An 8,482-nucleotide genomic window follows, 5' to 3' on the forward strand; every position below is an offset into this window, starting at 1 on the left:
CACTACGAAAACTAGCTTTTAAGAGAACTTTCTCTGAGCACAGATTGAATACACATCTGCAAGACATTTCTTTGGATTCAAGGTAAAGTACCGAGATACTATTCTGAGGAGTATGATACACAATATCTTAATTCTCACTCAAACAGTTCCTGTTTATCTTCATGGAGGACTAACTCAAATATTAGCTTTTGGATTTGATAAGGGACACATTAAACAAACACTGATGCCTGTATCATAAAAAAGCTGGCACTCAGCCAGGTAAGTGGAGCACTGCTTACAAGTTAGGTATTACTATATTCAGGCTTTGCTTGCAGTGGTATTTTCTTCTACAGCCTGCATTTTTTCAGGAGTGCATAAGCATATCTAATAGAGTAGCTTACAGAGAGATTTCAATCACCCCCTAGCACAGGACAAATGAGACATTTCTTACGCCAGCTCAGCTGCATGCAGTACTCCCCTCCCTTCCAAGAACTCCAGTAAGGACTTCAGGTCTGAGACATCATCTTGTTACTCCATTATCACACAGTGATGAAAGAAACAACACTTTAATTGTTTTCTATCTGTGAGATAATGAATTACTCCTCACTCTAAAACAGAGAAGCAGCAAAAGAAAGGAACAAGAATACTTATTTCCTTTTCCAGACAACAATTAAAACACTTGTCAGAAAATGTGACAATTGGTAAAAATCAATGTAAAATTTAGTAATAACTTGACACTTTGAATATTGCAAAAGCTCTCACCTAATACTCTCAACTAATCAGCCTTACTAAAGCTGACTGGTTCCTTGAAATTAACAGTGCTTCCTGTGGACTACACTGCTTCTCAGCTTGAATTAGACAAGCAAAAAAACCCCAGTACTTTCCAAAGAAATTTTGAAGTAGGCCTACAGTAACTTCCAAGCAGCTTCTTTTGGTTTTTTTTTAAAAAAAAAAAAACAAAAAAAAACAAAAAACAACCAACCAAACATAACAACACAACAAAATCAGCCAGTAAAATAAAATAGAAAAAGAGACGTAAGAAAAGGTCACACTTAAAGAGAAAATGGTGAAAGTTTCCACAGGCATTTACCAACTTCCTTACCACACAAATGTTTAAACACACTCTTAATAGATCTTCCAGCAGATAGCAAATGTTTCACCCCTTGAAGATGATTCCTACATCTTCTCAAACCTGTGTTTTACCTTGATTTTTTTCTGATACCACAGGCATAGGCTAAAAATGCCAGAATTTGCCACTGAAACATGCCACCTGAATGCAGTAACGCTTTCAGAGCTCAGCTTACAAGCTCCTCTTCCCAGGACTCTGCCTTCCGCTGCTCGTATCCTGAAGTAAAATGCTGAAAGGAGTTATATTGCTCATGTTGGCCATAAATACCAACCGCTCTGTCACTCATTTAGAAACTAATGTATTTTTCCATAAAACTTGAGAAAAATATCAAACTTCAGCCCATCCCTGTGGAACCATCCCCTTTCATCCCAGTCCCACTCATAATCAATTCCCTGCACAAGGGGGCTCTGAACCATGACTGTGGTTCTCAGACACTACCACAAGAAAGAGTAAATAGTGCAAACAACAGGTTGCCCCCTCCCCCGAGAGGATTGCATCCAGGCACTTGTCTCACACCGATAAGCGAGCATCCAGACAATCAGAGGCGCAGACAGCATTGCTCTCAGAATAGTTCCTGTTTCCCTGAGTCTCATGAGAGGTGGAGGAAAAGATCACCCTCTCAAGGGCCACTGCTACACACACTTTCCTGAGCCCTGGCCCACCTCCGGCCCTCATTGCTCAGCCTGCCCTGCTCTTCAAACAATTCAAACGAGAAAATGCCAGAATCAGAAACAGCACAGCTCACTTGTGCACTATTCGCCGTAGATTTAGTGTCCTCTCTAACCAGCCCCCAGATCCAACAGTATTGGTTGTACCTGAACACTGCCATCTACGCAGGGAGCATGGCTGAAATGGGTGACTGCTGATGAAGATCACCTCTCAGGGAAAAGCAGCACCCTCTTTCAGAAAAACTAGTGCTAGCTTAGAGCCTAAAGAAGCCAGAAAGAAAGAATGAGTACTGCCTTTTCCTCAGGCAGGCAACTATCCTTTAGAAAGCTATTTCCAAAGGTTTAGGACAAACTCTGATACCTTCCAGGTGAAATAAAGCTCTGAGCATCCTCAGCAGATCTTGTTCCACAAGCAGGTAAATAAGCTTCCCACAGCTGAAGCAGCATGACACCCAGGTTTTGGTTCCCATCTAGTAGAATCACCCAGGAAGCAAGATTTATTTTACTTGAGGGTACAGAAGGTCTGTTCCCACAGGAGAGCTTCGCTTCCTGCAGCGGGAAAACTAAATAGGTTGATTATGTCTGCTACAGCCTCATAAATCCATGTCAGCTGTTGCCTCAGGGAGAGCCATTGCTCCTCTGGGTGATTTTCTCCCCCACTTAGAAAAGATGAACAGCTGGTTACGTATATCACAGCTCCGGCAAAACACTTACCCGTAGCCTTATGCCAATGATAAGTAAGGAAGCAGGTTTCTGCCATTGAGACCACAGGAAAGCAGGAGGCAAAACGGAAGCAGCTTGTTTCCTTTTGCAGCAGCTTTATCAGGTCAGAAGACAAAATGGTAATCAGAGTGGACTTTGGTAGATGGCTTTCCAAATGGAGCTAGGGGCAAACCAAAGAAACCAAACTTTAAACTTCCTTATGAACATCAAAGTAATTATAATTTGCACGCACAATAAAATAACCTTCTATACTATAAAACTGCATGAGCCTAGATAAAACAGATTTCTGCACTGAACATAGAGGGCTGCTGCAGAGAGGGAGAGACTGTGCCTCATGAAGATGAACTTCCCGTGCAGTCACACGAGGCTCCGCTGCCAGGGCCGTGTTGTGCGCCAGCACTGCGTCTCAGGACAGACAGCACCAATGGCTATGATGCTGCAAACTTTAGCCTACCCACAGCACAGCACACCCTGTAACCCACCCCGATGCAGCCGCAGGGGCAGCCTCTATACTGCCTGCAGGCAGGCAGCGGCAACCTGGGCAGTGCAGCCAGTCACTGGCTGTGTTCAGTCATCTGGACCCCACGTCATCCAGTGCAGCTTCTAACTCCAGGGTTTTGTCTTCAGAGTCAGCCTTAGCTTTAGGGAGCCCAGGCTCAGCCCTCACGATACAGACATACAGGCAAAAATACCAATCACCATGAGCAGGTTTAGTAAAACCAGGTCATTACAAAGCTCCAGGAACTACACAGCTCTGGTTTTCTCCAACAATACACATAGGTCCGCTGATACCAACATCAGCTCACACCCACTGAAAATCAAGTGTAAAATAAATTAGGGCAACACTGGTATCTAATAACTCAGTGCTTATAAGAATTTTTTAAGACATGCAGTTTTGCACGCATATGGCAAGTTTGCAAGGAGCATTAAAGTTCCTTTATACTGGGGCAGAAGTATTATCACACGAGTTCTCAGTCTGTTTTTCCTTTCATAGCTGGACGTGTCAAACAGACCACAACCAGCAGATAAGAAATGCCTACAAAATCAAAGTGCAGATTAGAGAGGCAGCAACAGCAGCTGAGAGAACCATCTACCACAGCTGTGAGACAGATCAAGGGAGCTGAGAAAAGCTAAGTGCAGTTTCAAACTTTACATGACATTCAATCTATTACATAAATAAATAAGGCATTACAAGGCTGTGAAAACACTGATTTTCTTTCCTGCTTGTTAGCCATGGACTCTGTGACATCAGTTGTGGCTAGGGCTAGCGCTGCCGCTCATGATGCTGAAAGGCATGAAGGTAGAGTAGAAATAAATTATCCTCTTCCCTCAGAGTGAAATTTTAATGCATCAGTGTTTGTGAGGATGTATACGTCTGTTTTCCAGCAAACTGTCACAGCAATATTAAAACACAGAACTATTAATATGGGAGTGCTCGGTGATTCAAAGACATGTCTGACATGTAAATCTCTCCCTGTAATACATGCATTCCCTAGAACTAAGAAAAGCACAACTACAGCAGAGTTTGCATATCTAGGAACACATTTAGGTCATGCAGTGTCAATGTAAGGAATGCACTAAACAATGCGTGCACAAGGCCTGCAGTATTTTCCAGTGCTTTAGAATTACAAGTCAGGTCTCATCAGGGATACTGGCCAAACACTTTGTGTGAATAAAGCTATGCAATATGAAAGCAGTCCCTAGTAGAGAAACACAAGAAAGGTCATGAGATCATGAATTTCCCCAACTCGGACAACACGGGGCTCTGCTCAGGCAGCCCTGGCCCGCACTGGTGAGCACCTGAAGGATCTCCCACCAGATCAGCATTTATGGGTGCTCTGTGGGCTTCAGACAAGCAAAACCACTATATCTATGGGAAAACAAAAGCCAAGCATCTGCTGTCTGGGATCATGTGGGCAGATGAAAGCAATACCAGCTAGGGAAACTTAATTCCCCTTAATAAAGTGTTGCTTGTTAAACCAATTGATTTGTGTTTGCAAGTGAGGAAAATTAGCTTATTAGGCACCAGGTAGTTTGGTTTAATTTTCCTGAATTTCCAGGTAGGAACTCCAACCAGCATTTAAGTAGCAATCCCTCTCAATTTGAGCTCAGTTCATGCAGTTGCATGCCAGCCAGATTCCAGCAGAGGCATATCACATGTATAACAACGAGAATATCACCTGTCAGCCAATGCCCTGTAACACCAGCTGATACCGAAGAATCTTACAACAGCCATTGAGATATCTTAGCTGCTCCCCAGAAGGCAGGCCATAGAGCCTAGCTATTTCATCTTAGCTTTGTTGTAGTTAGAGACAAGAGCACCCTGAATACACATGGCAGACATTAGAGTATGCAGTTTCTGATTTTAGTGTCCAAACGGATATGTAAATAAAAAACAACTTTAAAACTTCCTCTTCTTCACCATTGTAGTCCTTTGGTCTACAACAATCCTACCATCTGAAATTCACCATTTGCAAAACACATCTTTCTTCTTGCTGTGAGAACAGTAACTCGAAGTGAAAATATCAAGTGAATGCAACTGTGTCCCTGATGTCAAAAGAGGAACAGAATCTGAATAAACAAATAAAATTTACATGTCATTTGCCCTTCCCCGCAAAAGACTGGTATGATGCACTGAGGTCCATAATGTCCTTACAGCATAGCTCCTTCCTGTATGCCTTGAAGCACTGGACTTTCAAGGACTGTATTTTTCCCCACTCACAATAAGCCAAATAATACGGGTTGGAATGAAATTGCCAAAGGTAACAAAAACCATTGTTGCAGCTTCAAACATCCACTCCATTTCCTGCTCCATCTCAATACCAAGACACGTTTATTCTGCGATGATGAAACTACTACAATGCACACACAGTACAGGAGCTAAGAAAAACATCTAGGGTGTTATTAAGTGTCAGTAGAAAATCTTACAGCACTTAAAGTATCCAGTTATTTTTACCTGGGGTTCTGGTGATTAACAAGCTGTGAATGTCAGATCCATCTAACTCACCCTGAAAGTACAGGAGAGGGAACCAAGGAACAGGTCCTTAGCACCACTTACTGAAACAATACAAAAGTAAGAATTATTATTATTGCTAGTTCCACTATTGCACTTCAATTCAACTGAAAATCTGCCCTCTGATAGCACAAAGGTGAGTCAAGTGCCTCAGGAGATGAAACAACTAGCATTACTCTCCAGCTTAGCTTATATTATACCTTGCAAGAATAAACTATTAGAAATCAACATTCTTTGTATTCCTCACATATGCAGGTGCTTTTAATTCATAGCTCTGCCTTCCCCTCCCCTCCCCATGAAAGAGTCGGAGGGTTATGAATATCAATTAAGACAAGAATATGGTACAAAATGCTTAACGTGCCTCACTATGTACTATCGATGGACTGCATGCCCGCACGGCAAAGCATCGGGCCAAAGCAGGAGACAGCGTCTGCTTCAGGAAAAGCCATGTAGTCGGGAATTACCTTTCAGCGGAAAATATTTAACCAGATGGGAATGTTATTTATACGTGATGCTTCCCATTAGCGGCGACTAACATTCGTGGTATGAAGTCTATTCTTATTACAGCACTAGAGTTATGCTACGCTTTTAATAATTAGTGGTACTATTTTATTTTTTTTTCCCCTTCCCCAGCCCCTGCTTTCAAGTCACCTATGCAAGAACCACTGAACTATTGCGGTCTGGTGACCTGCTCAGCACGAAGCAAGGCAGCAGCCAGCAGATAAGCAAGGGAAGAGAGGCAGTCACAGGGACTGGAATTCGTCACTGTGTTATGATTCACCACTAATTTATGTGGGATGCTGCAGAGCGCAGGCAAAATCCAAGGGCGCACTGAATTCACCCTCTGCATTTTCTTTTCAGCTCCTAGGTGGGGCTCAGTGCACAGGATTTCCCCTTCCTCTACCATCACAGATTTTCAAGGTCGCTTACCCGGCAGGGACCGCGGGTTGGAAATGCCTGGAGAAAAGCCACATTGCACCCCAGCTCCGGGCAGGTGGGCGCTACGCCCCCAGGGCGGCTCAGGCCACCAATGCCTCAGGGCAGCAAATTTTTGCACCTGTAAAATTTAGCGTGAGTCAATATATGCTCATATAAAGACTATAATTTCCTTTCACAGAACTTGCGCTTGAAATTACGGTACATCCAGCACACGCATGTTGCCTAAGGACAGTATTCGTTGCAGGTCCTGCAGCACCGAGTCCCGGTGCCGCCATTCCGCAGGCAAACAGCAGCGGGCTCCCACGGCTGGAAGAGCCTGGCCTGGCCCCACAGGCTGCTGCTGGCCCAGCTCCGGAGCCCCCTCACCACCCTCGCCCCCCTCGGGGCACACAGCCCGGGAGAAGCGCAGCCCCCTCCGAGGCGTCGAGGCCATCCATAGCGGGTGGCCCACGGGCTGCTTACCCACGGGGGAAACAGGGCTCCGACAGCCCGGGGGCCAAACCCGCCACGGCCGCACCCCACACCGGCGTGAGGGCGAGCCCCCCTCCGCCCCGGCCTCCGCCGCCCCTGGGCCCCGCCGGGCCGCGCCGCCGGCCGCTCCCCCGCAGGCGGTGACAGCCCGCGGGCAGGGGGCAGCGCCGCGGCCGCAGCACTGCGGCGCCCCCTGGCGCCTCGCCGCCGGCCTGCGCCCGCCCGCCCGCCCCCGGGCCCCTCCGCCTCCCTCGGGCCGTGAGGGCGCGGTGAAGCCGCTGCGGGAAGCGGCGAGGGTGTCCTCCGGCCTCCCGCTGCCCCGGGGCGGGGGGGGGCTCCCGCCAAGGCCTGCCGGGTGCTCTCTGCGTCCCCCCCAGCAATGGGAGCCCACACAGGGCCCCTCCACGCCACCAGGCAGCTGCTCGCTGCCGTGGCCCAAGCCCTTCCCGGCGAAGGCTGCCCCGCAGGCTGGAGAGCGGCCGGGGTGGATAACATGGCTGCCTTCCGCTCCACATCACCTGCCTCAGACCTCGCTGCATCTCGCAGGCCGTGGGGCGAAGGCCTGCCTTACCGTGGGGAGCGCTGGCAGCAAAAAGGGCTAAAACCAACCAGCGCTCTGGCAGCGGTTCTCCGGCGGCTTCCCGTCCTGTTCCCCTCATTAAATCTCCTTTTAATACAGCCCTGCTGAGACAGCAGCTTTCAGAGTTGGTGTGTTTCCTGGCTGCGTTTCAAGCCCTGGTTGAAAGCAATTAAAACTGCTAGCGTGGTGCTGCGCTCCCGAGGTCCCGGGCCTTGTTTAGGTCGAGGCTGGCAGGGTACGGCAGGAGCGTGTCCACTCAGCACGTTCATCCCTTGGGTTTGTGGCAAGGCAGCCTGCTCAGGACGGCGTTACGCCAAAGGCACAGAGAGAAACGGACTCACCTACGTGCTGACTGGCATGAGAATGTATTCTTCTGTCTTAGCCATGCTCATCCAAATCCCATAGGGCTCAGAGGAAAAGGAATGTAGGAAGGAAAATCCCTTCTGCACATTCCCTACACCTCGGCCTGTCCACCAATTGTTTGTCCCTGGCATAATGGCATCAGATAGTAGGCCAGGACACAACTTGCATGAGCCTCCATGATCATCTTGCGCTCCCCTTCTTTTTAAAAAAGGAACAGTGACACATTACTTTGCCTTCAGCAAGGATTTCTTTGCAGATATAATCATTAAAAAGAAAAGGAAACACAACCTAGAGTGCAGAAGATACTCTGTCCACAGAGAGCAGTATCAGTGGTTCACTGTCAAATTGAAAGGATATTTTCCATGATGATCTGTCCTGGGTGACTTGAACACTTTCATAAATAATTGGGATGATGGAAAAGAACACGCTTACTAATTCTGCAGATGACAAAAGCTTTAAGGGATTTTGAAGACAGAGCTAGGATGAACATGATCTTGGCAAATCAGAACAGTCTTCAAAAATGTCTTAAAAATGTAACCCAGATCGTAATCTAGTGAAGAAAAATGTGGTGGCCTACACTTGGCCAGGATAAGCACCTGTATAGAAAAGAGACGGGC

General features: G+C 46.9%; 1 long non-coding RNA gene across 1 annotated transcript in view; it reads right to left on the reverse strand.

Annotated features, from left to right (window-relative positions):
* LOC114016187 (uncharacterized) overlaps nucleotides 1-7,688 on the reverse strand; it is a 52,632-nt gene extending 44,944 nt beyond the window's left edge. The window contains exons 1-4 of the long non-coding RNA XR_008733569.1: nucleotides 7,494-7,688; nucleotides 6,443-6,569; nucleotides 5,456-5,556; nucleotides 2,491-2,659 (exon numbers count right to left, since the gene is read on the reverse strand). This is a non-coding gene — a long non-coding RNA (uncharacterized LOC114016187). The remainder of the gene's footprint in view (nucleotides 1-2,490; nucleotides 2,660-5,455; nucleotides 5,557-6,442; nucleotides 6,570-7,493) is intronic.
* Between the last annotated feature and the right edge of the window lie 794 nt (nucleotides 7,689-8,482).

This window comes from Falco cherrug, chromosome 8, assembly GCF_023634085.1.
Source record: "Falco cherrug isolate bFalChe1 chromosome 8, bFalChe1.pri, whole genome shotgun sequence".
Classification (NCBI taxonomy): Eukaryota; Metazoa; Chordata; class Aves; order Falconiformes; family Falconidae; genus Falco; species Falco cherrug.